General features: G+C 55.6%; 1 long non-coding RNA gene across 1 annotated transcript in view; it reads right to left on the bottom strand.

Annotated features, from left to right (window-relative positions):
- Positions 1-17,377, bottom strand: part of LOC140595750 (uncharacterized) — a 291,467-nt gene that overhangs the window by 151,807 nt on the left and 122,283 nt on the right. Inside the window, exon 2 of the long non-coding RNA XR_011997629.1 lies at positions 8,446-8,541. This is a non-coding gene — a long non-coding RNA (uncharacterized lncRNA). The remainder of the gene's footprint in view (positions 1-8,445; positions 8,542-17,377) is intronic.

Raw genomic sequence — 17,377 nt, 5'->3', positions numbered from 1 at the left:
ATCCGGAGAAGCTAGGACATAATCCAGATGCAAAGGAGCTCAGACGCTCGGGGGGTGCAAACAGCAACACGGTCTTTCTCACTCACACTGCACGCCCAGTGTGGTCACGGAGCAGCACGAGCTGCTCACACCTGCACCTGAACCCACCCCCCTGACCCCCCACCTGGAAGTGACATCACGTCCGTCAACCCATCGGCCAGAACTGGCCACACGGCCAAGCCTAATGTCAAGGGGACGGGGATATTTCTCAACCCGAAGGCACCCCAAAGGACAGTGAATCCTGTGATGTCGGCGACACCGTAATACCAAACACACCATTGCCTCTGTCTTTACCCAGGGATGGACCCCAAAGACCCGAGGCGGAGGAGACATGCAGTTCTCCACACCAGCCAACCTATAAAGCTTTACAGGGCCCATCCCAGATCGACAGACCTCGCATCCCTGGGGTGGGGCCCAGGCCCCAGTGGCCTTTCAAAGTTCCGCAGGTGATTTCAGTAGGTGGCCCTCTCTGACGTGGCTCGTTGGCAGCACCGCACCTGCCTGGAGCCCAGCCACACTCAGCATCAGCCCCACTTCAGCCTCCCCGAGGCCGGGAGCAGGATGGAAGGGACGGATGCCGACGGCTCGGGACCTCAGCCTTCAGTGTGACAGTCACCTGAGTGCTGGCGAGCACTATATATTCGAGTACACGTCTGCCAGAGCCGGGATTCTGCAGGAGCCAGGGGGGGCCTGGGAAGCTGCATTTGATCAATGACTACACACAAACACAATTTTTTTACGTTTTTAATTTAAATTCAATTTGCCAACATGTAGTATAACACCCAGGGCTCATCCTGTCAAGTGTCCCCCTCAGTTCATCCAATCACCCCATCCCCCCCACCCACCTCCCCTTCCACCACCCCTTGTTCGTTTCCCAGAGTTAGGGGTCGCTCATGTGCTATCTCCCTCACTGATATTTTCACTCATTTTCTCTCTTTTCCCTTTATTCTCTTTCACTAATTTTTATATTCCCCAAATGAATGTGACCATATAATGTTTGTCCTTCTCCAACTGACTGACTTCACTCAGCATCACACCCTCCAGGTCCCTCCACGTCGAAGCACATGGTGGGTATTTGTCGTGTCTAACGGCTGAGGAATATCCCACTGTCCACACAGACCACAGCTTCTTGATCCATCATCTGTCGATGGACACCGAGGCCCCTTCCACAGTTTGGCTGTTGTGGACATTGCTACTGTGAACATCAGGGTGCAGGGGTCCCAGCGTTTCCCTGCATCTGTATCTTTGGGGTAAATCCCCAGCAGTGCAATTGCTGGGTCTTAGGGCAGGTCTATTTTTACCTCTTTGAGGAACCTCCCCCCAGTTTCCCAGAGTGGCTGCACCAGGTCACATTCCCACCAGCAGTGCAGGAGGCTCCCCTGTCCCCGCATCCTCGCCAACATGTGTGGTTTCCTGCCTTGTTAATTGTCCCCGTTCTCACTGGGGTGAGGTGGGATCTCAGTGTGGTTTTGATTTTTATTTCCCTGATGGCAAGTGATGCAGAGCATTTTCTCAAGTGCTTGTTGGCCGTGTGTGTGTGTCTTCTTTGGTGAAATGTCTGTTCGTGTCTTCTGCCCATTTCTTGACTGGACTGTTTGTTTCTTGGCTGTTGAGTTTGATAAGTACTTTATAGATCTTGGATCCTAGCCCTTGATCTGATGTGTCATTTCCAAATAAATATCTTCTCCCATTCTCTAGGTTGTCTTTTAGTTTTGTTGACTGTATCCTTTGCTGTGCAGAAGCTTTTTTATCTTGATGATTCCCAATACTTCATTTTTGCTTTTGTTTCCCTGCCTTCATGGATGTATCTTGCAAGAAGTCACTGCGGCCAAGTTTGAAAAGGTTGCTATCTGTGTTTTCCTCTAGGATTTTGATAGATTCTTGTCTCACATTTAGATCTTTCAACCATTTTGAGTTTATCTTTGCACACACACACACACACACACACACTTAAAAATACTCTGCTAAGGAGGTTTCTATCTGTGATGGTTAATTTTGTGTGTCAACTTGATTGAGCCAAGGGACGCCCAGATTGCTGGTAAAACATCATTTCAGGGTGTGTCTTATGAGGGTGCTTCTGGAAGAGATTAGCATTTGATTGATTGGACCAAGTAAAAAATATGCTTTCACCAAGACAGATGGCATCATCCAATGCACTGAGGGTCTTTTCTAGAATAAAGAGGAAGAGGGCGTGCAAATGTGCTCCTTTCACTTGACCTGGGACATCCAGTCTTCTGCACTCAGATGTCAGTGCCCCTGACTCTCTGGCCTTCGGACTTGGACCAGGACCCCCAGCACTGGCTCTGCTGGTTCTCTGGCCTCCACACCAAGACGGCACTCCCCCACCAGCCTTGCTGGGTCTCCAGTTTGCAGACGGTGCACCAGGGGCCTTCTCGGCCTCCACTTTAGGGTGAGCCACTTCCTGCCCTGGACCAGCTCTGGGGGCATCTGTGCCTCTACCGAGTCGCACTCACTAACAGCCAACCCAGCCGTCCCGAGAGGGCAACAGCTGCACCTATGGCCAATCAAACCATCCGCTTGCTTTGCCTCCCACGTTCTCTGCAGAAAACTCCCCCCAGCTCTCATCGGGGGAGAGCTCCCAACTACGTTCAGTTCAGCACCCCGCAATTTGAATCAATGTTTGCTCAAATAAACCCTTGAAAAGCCACACTGGCCTCATGTTACCTTTCAACAGCATGAGGCCAGCAGCAGAGGGGATTAGAGAGCCCAGGAGGGCATGGGACTGACAGACAAGGAGGAAGCATGTGGGGGGGCCCGGGGCTCATACTGGGGAGTCATGCATTCCCACCCCATGTGAGTATTTCTCAGCACTAAATAAGCACAATAGTGGAAAAGAGAAAACGTGATCCCTACTCCCCCGCCTCCCCCTGCGAGGGCGAGACTCTGGGACATAGAAGAAGCAGCTCCGTGCTGAGGCTCTAGGAACACAGACAAAGCCGCTTCTTCTCTCAGACAGTAAATGCCGTTTGTTTTTTTTTTTTGCCACAGGATCCAAGTCATTTTTCCACCATTTCTGGGTGGAGAGCTGGAAGCCCTTTCATCACCGACTCTGGAAATAATCCTTTATCATGAAATGTCACCCCAACTCCCAAGACACTCACATCGCAGAGAACAGAGTGGCCGTGGCCGGTGGCCTGGACACGGGCAGCTGGGCCCTCCCCGCATACACGCCCACATGGCCCCGCCGGACAGGCCCACGCGGACCATCGGGGTGATGGGCTGCGGCCGCCGCCAGGATGTGCCCATCCCAGGAGGCCATTGGTGCTCTTGGGGAGCGGCGGCCCTCCCCGCGGGGACGGGACATGTGTCCGGTGCTGACCAAGGCTTCCCGGTGCAACAGCGTGTCGGGCACTGAGGAAACAGGGGGAAGCCCGCCCCCGTCCGAGGCCCAGCAATGAGACCCGCAGCGGGGACGCCCTGCCCGGTCCCGCTCCACATCGTGTTCCCTGTGGCAGCAGCACACGTCCCGTCCCACGAGCACCAGGCCCTGCTCCTGCAGGACACGGCCCCTTCCTGCCCACCAGAGCCTCTGGGCCTCCTGGCCCCTTGCAGAGGCAGGAGAACTCAGGTGTCAGCGTGGGGGGCTCTCCCATGACGGGGACAGGAAAGGTGGCCCGAGCTCCCACGGAGCATGTCGGGGGCACCCGGGCCACCTCTCAGGCCTGCACCGACCTCACATGGGCCTCGTGGGCCAGCAGGTGCAGAATGGGTATGCAGTCGCGTCCTCCCACCGAGCCAGAGGTCAGAGAGGTGATGTCCGGAGCTGCGTCCTCCGGCCCAGCCCCGTCGCTTCACGGGCGTGGGAGATCCCGACACGACGCTCAGGTCGGGACCCCACCATTGGCTCCCCTGGCCCTGGAACACCCCGCCTGCCCATGAGACCACCAGGGCGCATCCTAAAGGATGCCTGTCACTTGCCACACCCGGGTCCCCTCCAGCCCCCTCCTCCCGGGGACCTACTCTGCCCCTGGACACCCCCCCTGAGGGCACCATCACCCTGTCATTCGGAGTCTGCACAGTGCCACTGCCTGTTCCCACAGCGCTGCACCTTCTCCCACCCGAGTCGCCCTCCCATCGTCCGCATTCCCCGTACTCGTCTGGCCAACCCACACCCACAGGATCCTCCAGTGTCTACAAACATCAGTTCCCGTGAACAGGCTCCGGACGCCCCAGCCTCGCCCCCCAGGCTCTCAGAACAACCCCAAGGACGTCTCCTCCGCGCTCTCAGCTCCTGACTGGCCCGCCCGGCCTTCCCTCCACGGCCGTCTGCCTGAAGGCCTGCCTCTGATGCCCGCTGGCAAGGGTCCCAGCCACCGTCCCCATCCCGGCAGGACCCATACCTGAATGGAACGCAAGTAAGATAAGAGCAGAAGTTCGGTGCCGCTTGAGCACGGGCCCCAAGGACGGCTCCAGGTAGGGATGGAAAGGGGGTCTCCTGGTAAAGGTGGGGCTGCAGAGGGCTCACCTTGTCTCACCCCCACACGGGGAGGGGTCCACTCGCCCTGGACACCACAAGTCCGTCCCCGTGTGGGTCCGCTCTCAGAACTCACCCTGTCCTTCATCCGCAAACATCAAGCAGGAAATCCAAATTAAGCAGGTGCCTGGTGGAGATGCGCGGGACAGAAGGAGGGGTAGATGTGGCACTTCTCTGCAGGAAATCAATCTTGATGCACCTCCCAGAGGATCCCACGAAGTTACCGGAGAGGGAGCAGCTCATCTCCCAGTGAAGGAAATAAATCGCCATGAGGGAGAAGTGGCAAAAGCAATAGAAACAGGCAGGAAAAGCTTATTATGATCGGTACTTTGGAGAAACAGAAGGGAAAGAGCAGTGAAGAGCAGAGCTGAGAAACAGAGTTTCTAGATATGAAAAATATGATGATTAAAATTAAGCACTCCTCGATCCCCACATCCAGAAAGAGGGAGATGTGCCGGTCCTCTGGCTCAGTGTCCCACAGGCCCCTGTCAGCATCCAGAAACCAGTGTAGGAAGATTCTGGAGGGTGGAGGGAAGGGCCCTGGAGATGCAAAGGTGACCTCTGGGTTCCCTTCTTCCCAGGTGCGAAGCCGAGTTCGCCGGCCGCCAGGCAACAGCAGCAGGAGCAGGCCGGAAGCCCAACAAAAGCCGTCGTCTCCAGTCAAAGGACCAGGACGGAGGCCGCCATCAAAACAGAAAGCTTCTAGGCAACGGCTTTCCTCCAGCCACGGAAACTGCGGTCCCACCGCCACCCAACCAGCAGGCCCGGGGGGACCCTGGGCTCCTACCCACTGGGGGTCAGAGCTGACCTGCTAGAGAGGCCCCTGACCTGCATCCAGCGGGAACGAGGCCACCCGTCCTCTCCTGGGGACCACACAGGAGGTGCAGAGGAGCTCCAGGCCCCACACCCCACACCCCACACCCCACACCCCAGCTTCGACGGGTCAGCAGACATGTAGTGGGGACCTGGAGCCCGTCCCCTGCAGTAACAACACAGCGCACCCCCTGGAGCCGCACACCCCCTCCAGCTCCGACCTAGCCATCGAAGCAAAGGAGACGTCCAGCTGCTCTCAACGGGAAGAGAATCGAGCTCCACCTCTCCCAGGGACGAGCATCAAACAATCCAGACCTGTCCTAGGACCACCACAATGTCACCTATTGTGCAGGAAATTAGAAAATTTATGGAGAAATAGTAAAGAGGATCCAGAGAAGCAGAGATGCCAAGAAGCCTCAACATCCCCAGGTAATTGTCTGGACTAACCAGGTGAGCTCTAAAGGCAAGGCCAAGTGTCCCTAGCAGAGACAGACACAGAGAAGGGAAGGAGAAGGCTTGCAGAGGCGGGGCAGGGGCCAGGCGCCCCCAGACCTCGGGGACCCCCTGAGCAGCAGAGGCTGATTCCTCACCTCCCCGGGGACCCCCAAGCGGGAAGAGGCCGGAAGAGTCCTGCCCTGGAGCCTCAGGGAGGGCGGCCCTGCCGACACCTTGACCTGTGTCGTTTTCAAGCTTTTCCTAGTTTGTGGTCCTGGTTGCAGCAGCCAGGGAATCCCATACACGGGGCCTCTGCTCGCAGACTCTGCTGTGTGCGCATACTTTAATCTAAAATAAAAAGAAACTGTCCCTCTCTCCCGTCCTTCCTTCCCGGCAGCAGCTTACGTGCCGACCCTCCCCGCGTGGCCCTCACCCTGCAACAAGCTCTCAGCACATGTTCGCGAGTCCGTATTCTGGCTTCACCCGCACATATGAGTAAATGCACCTGATCCTCCCTGCTAGATGTAAACACCCCAGAAGACACCGAGCAAGACTCGTGGGACATCTGACAGCCCACACACTGTCCAGAACGGTGTCTGGCACACGGTGGTGTTGAATGAATGAATGAATGAATGAATGAATGAATGAACGAACGAACATCCCTGGTCTCAGGAAACAGGCAGGCCGGTAACCAAAATTTCTTTCTGCCCCAAAATTGGCGGCACATTTCCCGGGCCCAAAGTCACAGCTGGTTGACAGAGGTCCGACGGTGTGTTCCATTTCATGGGGACGAGTTCCGGGGGGCCGCGACTTCCCTTCACAAAGGAGAACACGTCGCAGAGAGGAGTGTCGCATCCCCTCTTACGAGTGAAGCAGACGTGCGGGGCCCCTCGGGCGGCTCCTCTGAAGGCCCCCGTGCACGCCCGAAGCCGGAGTGCTAACCGTGCACGGGGGCAGTGAGCCCTTGACAGGGATGGGACTGCGGCCGCAGCCTCCTGGACGGTCTGGAAGCACGACGACCCGCTGCCCACAACCGCGTGCTGCGACCATTCGTTAAACTCTGGTGGTTCCGCTTCCTGAGTGCTCTGATTCTGACCTGCTTAAAGAAAAAAGTAGCAAAGGGAGATACGACCGCTTACAAACACAGAGATTACGTCCTCCGAGATTATCCCTGCGTCACAGATGATTACTTCATCAGGTAAAACAGATCGGAAAGAGCATAAGGGCAGCGGCAGCAACAATTCACTGGGCGCTTACCATGCGGCCGGCAAGGGCTTAAGCGTGTTGTGTAATTTATCTCAAGTGACGCTCATGAAAAATCCATGGGGCAGACATCACGGACATTCCCATTTTACAGTGGGGGAAACTGAGGCAGAGTGCCGTGCAGCAGCTGCACAAGGTGGCAGAGCCAAGTTTTGAGCCGTGCCCGCTGGTCCTGATCACTCGCTCTGTGTGGCCCAGACCCTGAAATACACAGCCCGCTCCCGGGTGAGGCCCGGTGCTTGGCCCCCGGGGGCCCCATGGAGGGGCAGTCAGGCCCGGCGCCAGGGCCATCGGTGCCCGCGAAGCCTCAACACCAGTGGCGCCTGCGTCTCAGACTGAACCGTCCCTCCCACCCCGGAGTCTGCATCTTGACCAGACTCAGCGGCTTCCCCACCCAGCCCAAGGCTGCCAGCACGTCCTGGGCCCTCCGCGAACGGAATGCTCCCCCCCCCCCAGGCACACGGCATCTGTGACCCTCCAGGGAAGGGGACCCCGGGTGTCCGGGGCCGGTGCCTGGGCCTCTGGGTGCATCCAGGCCCCTCCTCGCCATGTTCCCACTACCGTGGCTCCATCTCCCTTACCACATGGGCCCCGTCCACAGCAAGAACTGCCCCCCGCTCACTCACGACCTTCCAGAGCCTGGACCGAGTCTCGGCACGGAGAAGGCACGAGTGTGTCCTCTTGGGCCGATAACGGGATCCGGTTTTAAACTCTGCTGTACGAGAAAACGGCTCTGTGCTTCTCAAAACCTAAACTTTTCTTCATTAGAATGAACGAACATCGGATGGACAAACGCGTGGATGACAATGGAAATATTCTCCGTGTTCTCAAGGTAAATTGAGACCAAAGCCTCCGCCTGGCTATGGCCCAGGCTGTCCACCAGGCCCGTGGCAGACACGCCGGGGTCCTTCCAGCTGCAGCCTGACCCGCGCGGGGCTCTGGAGGCAATGACTCTGCACAGCCCCCAGCGTGTCCACAGGCACGTCACGCCGCCCAAGCACAGCCCACCCTTATGCTGTACCGGGAGATTCTAGATGCTTCTACTCAGAAAACCCAGGTCCCAGGAAACCCCTCCCACCGCACCTGTTCCCTGAGAGCTCTCACCAGCTGGACGCCCACCTGTGGCCTCACTCCCTCCATGCCCTCCACACCCTGTGCACACCCCCTGCAGCCTTGCTTCGCCCTGGCCACAAGCCACCGCCTTCCAGACACCTGCCCCTGGGCCAGTCTGAGCCGCAAGGGAGGTGGAGGCAGCTCAGGGTGAGCGGTGTAGAGGGAGGGAAAGCCTCTGGCTCTGCAGCCCCAGTCCCACGGCTGCCACATGCCCCCCCTCCCCGCGCAGCCTTTTGAAGTGGACAGGCGTCCCTCCGTCTTCAGAAAACATTCTATATATCGCTCACCCAGGAAGAGCAGACACTTGGGATGAGTTCTCCACACTCCCAATGCTGCGTGTCCCTGCAACGTGCTGTGAGATCCACGGGGGACATCAAAGAGCTCTGCAAAAGGAAAGAGGAAATCATCTTCCCGTCCAAGGGAACCGCTATCATAAACAAATTGTAACGATTTAATATGTTTATTGAAAGCTAAATTTCCTGCATTTTCAGCACACTGTCCTGCCCTTTGGGATCTATCATATAGTTCAAACAGCCAGCAAGCTGTCCCCGCCAGCTATAAAATGTTAATAGCCTGACACTGTAGGATTGCGTGATATGTGAGTGATGCACTTTACTTTTATAGGATGCCATCAATAATACACAAAAGGCATCGTGCACCACAACGTGATTGTTTTAAGTCCTGAACCCGAGTCTAAGGAAACACTGCAGGAGATCCTGGAAGGAAACCTCCCTGCGTGGGGGTCTCTGTTCCCGTGGAACACGCACTGGAATGGTGCAAATCAGTCCTTCAAGTACATCTCCTCCATCAGTGTCCTTGTGAAGCCACAAGTCAAAAAGTTATTTTCCAAATGAACCTGCGGAAGATACTCTCCTCCATCTTCACCCTCCTTTGAGCACAGATTGTGCACGGGGAAGGGGCTCGACACCTGCCAACAGGCTGGCCCAGAAAGCAGCCTCTGGAGACAGTCCGCAGGCCCAGGCTGTAGGTGGCAAATGTGTGTCCTGCCAGCTGAGGCTGGGGCTGCCACACGGGTCAGTGCCTACAAGGTCCTCAGCAAGGCCTGTGGCTCTGCCGTCTGCTCCGAGCACCAGAGAAGGGGCACCACTGTCCCTGGCCTAGGTGGCCAGCGTGCCAGGAAGCAGCTCTCGGAGGCACAACTGAGAATCTCTTGGAAATCGGTGATGTCGGGCAAGAGGACCAGCAGAACCGGATGGTTAGTGGTGATCCCGTGTCATCGCGAAACCTTCAGGTTCAGTACGATAAATTATTTATGGCGCAGCAGACAGCCCTACAGGGCTCACGTGCATCATTTCAAGGGCAAGATGGGAGGTTTCGCTCGACGTTTCCAGCGTCTTTGGGTCAGAGTGGGGCTGTGTGCACGGTCTTGGTGAGGCTTTCCCGAGGGGCTGCTCTTCAGCGCTGGGATGGGCCTCCTCCGAGCTAACCCCCATCCCAGCCCCCTCACCCGGGCCTGTGGGCGTCCCGCATCTGCTCTGACCCGCGGGTTGAGGAAGGCCCACACTCAGCGGGGTCAGTCCTTCCCCACCCCACACCCCTAGCAGACCTCGCCCCCCCAATACTGCTCCCTCTAGCTGGGCGTGCCTCGAATGCACCTTCCCACCCTGTGCCCATAGGATTCCTGACGGCTGATGATCTGGACTCGGAATCCTGAAGATGAAGAAAAGGCACCCCCAGTGCCACTTTCTGGAAGGTCCTGCTACAAAACGCTGGCAGCTCAAGCGCTTTCCCCAGACAACCACGCTGGGGGACCCAGGCGCTCGCTCTCCCGTGGGACAGGGCGCTGGGAGACACGGCAGCTGGGAGGACGCGCCTGAATGCAGGCACCAGGAGAAAAGGCTCAGCAGGAGCCCCGCCCCCGGCCAGGGGCTGCTCTAAGACCAAAGCCCGGCCAGCTCTGTCCCTGTCGCGGGGTCCCCCCGACCCCCAGCCACTTGCACGGGATCCGGTGTCTGACTTACTCTCCTGGCAAACCTGCCTCCCCTGGTCCTGATGGGAGAAGCCGTGTGTTTCCCGCAGCACGGCCCCTGGTGCCACACGGGAAGGGGGCCTTGCGGGCAGGTGGCCCGCGCCCCAAGTATCACAGCTTGGTCTTCGCGATGCTTTAGTTTGCCCTTCGCAGCCAGGCTGCTGCGGTGCGGCTGGCCCACTCCTGGCCTCCTAGCAGACGCGCAAGAAACAGGAACAGCCGCACACCCCCCACCCCAGGCTGCGGCAGCGTCAGGGGCTCGGGCTCGGCTCGCTGTGTTTAACGTAACAAGGGGATGAAACGTGAGGACATGGATGATCATCACAAACCATCATCGACGATGCTTAAATGTTCAGCCACTGTTTTTCAGGAAAACACCTTCATTCAATGTTCTAATTACATATTATACACTTACCGAGGGGGCACCGTCACATACCACAGAAGTGCGAGTTCTTGGCTATGCATCGAAGAGAAATTATCGTTCCACACAGACACACACATATGCACATTCGCACACACGTTCACAGGCACACACATATGAACACATGTGTACAAATACACATATACATGTGCAACACGTGTATATGCACAAATGCACAGGCATCCACATACATGCTCGTGTGCACATGCACCACAAATTCACATATGCATGGACACAACGCATACCTGTGTGCACATGTGAATACACCTACACAAATGCACGTGGGCACACGTATACTTGCAAGTTCAGACACACACGTGCACACGCACACGAGACCCCCGTCAAAGTGCCCGCTCGTGGCATGATGGCTAAGACTGCTCCAGCTCCGCGTCGCCACTGCTTCCCAGGACAGCAAAGGCCGGTCCCCACGACCAGACGGTGACCCTGTGGAAGCTCAGAGCCTCTACCGTGCAGCAGAGCCCGGAGGCCAGCCCCGACCACCCCCCACATGCCGGAAAGGGAAGTGGCCCGAGTTTTGATTCAAACTAGAAAATGCACTTGTTTGTTATCTGTGGGCCACCTTTTATTTCTCCATCTATATGGTAATATATCTCAACTTTGCTTCTTATAGAAATGTTCAAACACGCGTGAAAGAGAGAAAGCAATCTAACGATCCCCCTGGACCCATCACCCAGGGCCCCGCCCGCCCCACGTCTTCCCTGCATGTCCTCCCCCACCGGGCCGGGTGCGCAGCGTGGAGGCCCGAACAGCATCTGGCGCCTCAGAGGCATTTAATTAGCGGTAATTATTAACCGGTAATAACCCTGACTGTATTTTACATACTTTCGAACAGCAAAGGCAGAGGAGGAGCCGCCCCAGGTCATGGGTGCACGGAGGCCAGTGGGCCGACCCCTTGGGGCCAGACGAGGCGGCCTCATGGGCCTTGAGGACCCTCCCACCGCTCGGCGCCAAGGAAGCCCAGACGCGGAGTCCTTGGTACCTGAACCCCAAAACATCACGCCGAACACCAGAGAAACCCTCCTGAGGCCTCATTTTATGAGTCTCAGCAGCAAATGTCTGAGAAGCACCTCAGGTCTGAAAGTCTCCTTGTTCAAACCTTTTTTTTTTTTTTTAACTCTGCCTTTAACTCTACAGCCCAGGCCTTGGTTCCTCAGTTTGAAGCAAGAAGGTTGCCTTAGGCTCGCCAGCCGCCCCCACGCCGTGGCTCTTGCCACCGTGAAGCCCGCCTGACTCCGAGGGCTGTGGGAGGGGGACAGGCCACCTGCTTCGGCGCTGGAACACGCCGGTGTCACCTGGGGCCACAGCCAGCAGGTGTGCCCACGTGCTTCCTGCTCAGAGCCACCGCCAGCAGCGCAGGTGCACCCGGAGCAGGAGGAGGTGCAGGACAGGCCCCTGCGACACCTGCACACAGCACGGCACCCTGGAACTCTCCAGGGAGGGGCTGGGCACAGGTCCCCAGGGTCCCCAGGGTCCCCTGGCCGCCGCCCCCCCACCCAGCGCTGGTGGCGGAGCAGGGGGTGGCTTCCACTTTATGGCTCAGGACCAGAGCTGGGAGGGGGCCACACAGCCAGGAACAGAGGAAGGAGGGATTGGAACCTCATGTCCACGTGCCCCTGTGTCCCACACCCTCTGTCCCACACCCCACCCTGTCCCACAATCTCTGTCCCATGTCCCCCATACCCATGTCCCACATCCCTCTGTCCCATGCCTTACCCCGTCCCACAACCCCATCCCATACCCTCTGTCCCATGCCCCGCATATCCCACATCGCACGCCCCTCTGTCCCACACCCCATCCTGTCCCACACCCCATCCCATCCCCTCCCGCACCCCACGTCCCACACCCTCTGTCCCATGTCCCTCGTACCCACGTCCTATGCCCCTCTGTCCCACACGCCATCCTGTCCCACGCCCCCCGCCCCACCCCTCACGTCCCATGCCCTGTCCCCGCACACCATCCAGAGCCAGGTCTCAGGGCAGACGTGGCGTATTTCCCACAGGCTGCGCCCCAACCCCGGCTGCCCTTCCTGCCCCGAGCTCAGGCCGTCACTCCTTGGGGGATGGCTACGGAGCGGCCGGGCGGGGGGCGAGAGGAGAGGCGGGGAGGCGGGCGCCCCGGTTAGACCAAAGGAGCCAACACCTGCGTCTCCAGCTGCGGAGGAGCGTCCGTCCAGGCCTCCTGCCCTCGGAAGGTGCTTGGGCTCCGCGTGGGCCCGCCCCCCCCCCCCCAGCAGGTGCCTGGCGCTCAGCACGCTTCCCCGCCCGCCGCATCATAATGCGCAGCCCTTGCAGCTCATGGGCCCGAAAATCCAGCCGTGGGCCGCGCGGCTCAGGTCCCACGCGCCTTCCTCAGGGGCGACCGTGGCCCCGACTCACGGGGCTCTAAGAAATGGCAGCTGATTAAAGTTGAGTGGTCATTTGGTCCCAGCTTATCTTTTTACAGCTTTCAAAGAGTGTTTAAAATTCCTTCAGCTGAGCCTTAGGCTACATGTGAATTTTTTAAGTAAGTAAACAAAAATTGTGATTTCCATGTGGGAATTAGTGAAGAATGAGCAATTCACAGCTTGGTTTTAAAGTAATGGCTCAGGAGCTGGCTGTGGTAGATGCTGGAAAATGCACCCCAGGCCGACTTGGGAAAAGACCTTTCTCTCCAGATGAATAACCCTTGGAAAGCAAAGTGAGGTGTGGTGCAAAGCCAGTGCCTCCTGCGCCCAGCGGAACTGCCCTCAGGAAGATCCCAGCAGGCCAAGCTGGGGTGAATTAGGGCTGCTGAGAGGGAGCAGGAGCCCCAGGCCACCGCCTCACCTCGCACAGGACGCTATGCGCCCCTCTAGGCAATGCCCCGCTGGTTCCTATACTGGTTCTTATATGGTTATCCCCTTTCTGCAGCAGGTCAAACTCCTGTGATTGGTTCTTTTTTTTTCTTTATATATATATAATACATGTATTATAAATGTATATACAATATATATTTATAATATGTATTAATATATAATTGTTTATTAATTTATAATAATTTATTAATATATAATAAATGTATATACACATATTATATATTATATATAATACATAAATATGCATATGTATAAATGTATACACATATATGTATTTTTTAGTGGAGATTGATTTGCCAACATATAGTATAACACCCAGTGCTCCTCCCGTCAAGTGCCCCCCTCAGTGCTCATCACCCAGTCACCCCATCCCCCCACCCTCCTCCCCTCCCACTACCCCTTGTTCATTTCCCGGAGTTAGGGGTCGCTCATGGTTTGTCACCCTCTCTAATTTTTCCCACTCATTTTCTCTCCTTTCTTCTATAATCTTTATACGGTTTCTTTTCTTATTTTCTTAGATAATTTGAGACATTGGAGCAATAGTTCTCAGTCTTAGCTGCACGTTGGAATCGGCTGGAGAGATTTGGAAATACAGAAGCCTGGGTCTCAGCCCCAGAGGTTCTGACTTAGATGGTCCTGGGCATGGCTGGTTTCAGCCTTGCAGCCAAGGTGCGAAGTCCTTTGTTAGGGGTGGCCCTGGGACACCAAGTCAGCCAAAGGGAAGAGCCTGGTGGTAAAGGAGGTGGAGGGACAGCGGTGGAGAGACAGAAGGAAGCAGGAGAAGGAAGGAGGGAAGGAGGGAATGGCTTGTGAGGACAGATAAACAGCCTAGACCACAGAACACATCCCCTGAGGAACAGAAGAAAATGCCCTGTGTGTGCTTCATGCCTGAGAAAGACATGATAGGAACAGAAACTCAATAAAAATAGTCATTCAAAGGCAAGATTATAAAACAAAATAAGATGAGAATGGAAATTGCAGACTCCAGGAAACAAATTGACCAAAACACCATCATTACAGAAATGCCGTGCGAAGTTAAAACATCAAGAGAGAAGCTCCGCACAACTCACAAGGGCGGCGTGGAGGAAAGGCCGTGAGCGCCAGGGAGGCAGAGGAGGCACGGACAGGGCGAAGGACGAGAGGCAGGTCGTGGGCAGCGGTAATCAAACGCAGGGAAAACTGGCTCCCCCGAAACAGAGAGCCCAACCAATGTGTGGAGCCCACGGGGTCCAAGATAGAAGCAAAGGTTTCAAAGAAACAGTTTGTGAATCTACAGATCAAAATCTCATACCATGTTTCAGGATAAAATTATACAGAACAATCAGCAAAAAGCCATCCTGGTTAAGGCACCAATTTAAGTTTAAAGAAATGATTCTTGGGCCACGCAGGTAAATAAAGAATCTACCTGTCAAAGTCAGCGCCGTGTTAACTACGGGGCACTCGGCCCCAAGTTCCGAGGAAGAGAACCGTGGCTCCTGTCATCCTGTCCTTCAGCTGTGAAGACAAGGGGCAGATGCTCACAAACATGAAAGATCTCAGGACTGCACAAGCCATTCGGTCACAAAACCCAGCCAACGGGAGAGGAGGTCTTGACACTGCTCCCACGGGACACCAGAAGGCAGGAGGGGAACTCCACGGTGTCATCATCAGGAGAAGAAAGGAGTGCAGAGTATAGAAAGGGATAGACACTCCCAAGCTCCCACAGCTTCCGGGAATATGGTAACTGGGTTTGTCTAGGGAAAAATCACCAGCAACAAATCCAGCCAACTAGGAAGTGAATAGAAACAATCTAGAAACAAAGCAGCCTTCACTAGAAGGACTAGAGGTCAGTATGGAACCAAGACCAAACACGTGTGGGAATTAGCTACAAGGTGAACGCCTGTGTTGGCAGCTGTGACATATTAAAATCACAACTGACGAAAGCTTGAAGGGAAGGGGGAGGCGTATCTCCGTATCTGTTCTAACAGAGATGCAACCAATAACTGGGAAATGAAAACCTGTAGGTCAGACAACACGACTCCACTCCAACCTGACCACTCTGCACAACTATCTTCCTAACCTTGGAGGCGTCGGTGTGTCACCGATATCTCTTTTACTTAGAAATATCTGAAAGCAGCAGTCTCTTTGGGTTTACTTGCATTTCTTTTATCTTCATGCAAAAAATAAATTTCATACACGTTCTCAGAGATGGGACATACAGTATAGTCTCACCTTAACTTACAGCGCTCCCTGCACCAGCCACTTGAGTGCACGTGCGTCCCCCTTCCTTCCATGTGTACCTATGCAGAGAGAGGCCTCAGATCCCGTTCACCAAATGTCAGCCAAGTACCCTCATGGGCAACTGAGTCAATACCCTTTTTTCACTTTCTTACATATTTCTCTTTCTAGAAGACTATATATCATTGTTCCAAAACCAGAGAGGTAAAAATAATAATAGCCTTAAAGGCTTTACACAAGACAAAAACTACAAAATCCCAACTGCCAAGCATGGTTCCTTTTGTCTCCAAGCTGAGCCCCTTCCCTTGACTCCCTGAGGCCCCCCTGAACCCACTCTTTCTCAATCTGCACCTCCCTTCCTCTACCCTCGAGCACTGAGTCCTGGGCCAGATGAGCTATGGAACCCGGACAGCGCCCAGACTCAAGAAACAAAGGCTGGTGGGTGGAATGTGACACCCTTTCCTCCACACTCCCCAACAATGGAGGGGCTCGCTCTCTATCCCAGATACCGAGAAAAGCCATCGGCACATACTAGATGCTTCAGTGAAGGTTGATTTAAAAATTAAAAAAAAAAAAAAAAAACGCAAGCTGATATTATGAAAACCTTACGCCCATAAATGTGACAGGATAGCTGAAATTATTTTCTAGTCAAATTCAAAACACAAAATTGACGTGGTAAATATTTATTAAGGTCTTAAGGGGGGGGGGCTTTTGGGTTTTTTTAATAGAGGAAAAGCTTCCAACAGAAAACAATGTGCACGTGAGCACAGGGATCTGCAATCGCTCAGCATGGACAGACCGTGAGGAGCAGGAACGGGATGGCCCGGGATCCACAGGGCTCCGAGCAAACCCTCTTCCGGTCCATGGTATGACCACTGTTTCCCCAAGCAGTATTTGGTACACCCCAGTTCCAGAAAGACACCCAGGGGCCGTCACAGGCATGGGATGCCTCCTGGGATGATCTGCCTCTGTCTGGATCCAAGTCCAGGCTCTGAACACAGTTCTGGGAGGACTTCGGGCTAAGGGAGGTACCACGGTGTCCTGGAAATTAGAGACCAAGAGTTGGGGGCGGGGGCTTGGGGAGTGGCTTCAAGTTTGGGGTCCCCTCCTAGAGGGCCATCCCGTGCTGAGGGAGGGGGCACTCTGTCCTACTGAGAACTGTTCTCCCCTCCGCCCAGCCGGCAGGGTGCTCTCAGACACAGGGAAGGGCCTGGGGAGCAGGACAGCACCTCCAAGGGCTGTCTGCGGTGCACGTGGAAGCACGTTGGCCTAGGACACTGGGATGGGGTAGGAGGGCAGAGTCTCACAAGTTCTGGAATATTTCCTCTGTACTGGGTTGGACTGTGCCCTCCCCAAAGTTCGTGTCCACCCAGAACCTCAGAATGTGACCTTATTTGGAAATATGCTCTCTGCAGACGTGCTGTGATGAGCTGTGGGGGAGGTCACCCTGCACTAGGGTGGTCCCTAAATCTGAACACTAGGGTCCTTGGAAGAAGAAGAGAGCAGGACACACACGGAGGGAAAGGCCATGCGACACCACAGGCCCAGGCGGGAGGGCTGCAGAAGCCTCCAGAAAGACACGGAGGAGGCAAGAAGGACCCCCTGCAGCCTTGTGAGGGAACCCCGGCTCCTGACACCAGGATCTCAGACTTCCGACCTCCAGGACGTGAGAGAGTCAGTGTTGATTGTTCTGAGCCCCCCAGTTTGTGATGCTTGGCAAGGTGGCCCCATGACTCT

Source organism: Vulpes vulpes, chromosome 15 (assembly GCF_048418805.1).
Source record: "Vulpes vulpes isolate BD-2025 chromosome 15, VulVul3, whole genome shotgun sequence".
NCBI lineage: Eukaryota > Metazoa > Chordata > Mammalia > Carnivora > Canidae > Vulpes > Vulpes vulpes.
This window is presented reverse-complemented; position numbering and strand designations above follow the sequence as displayed.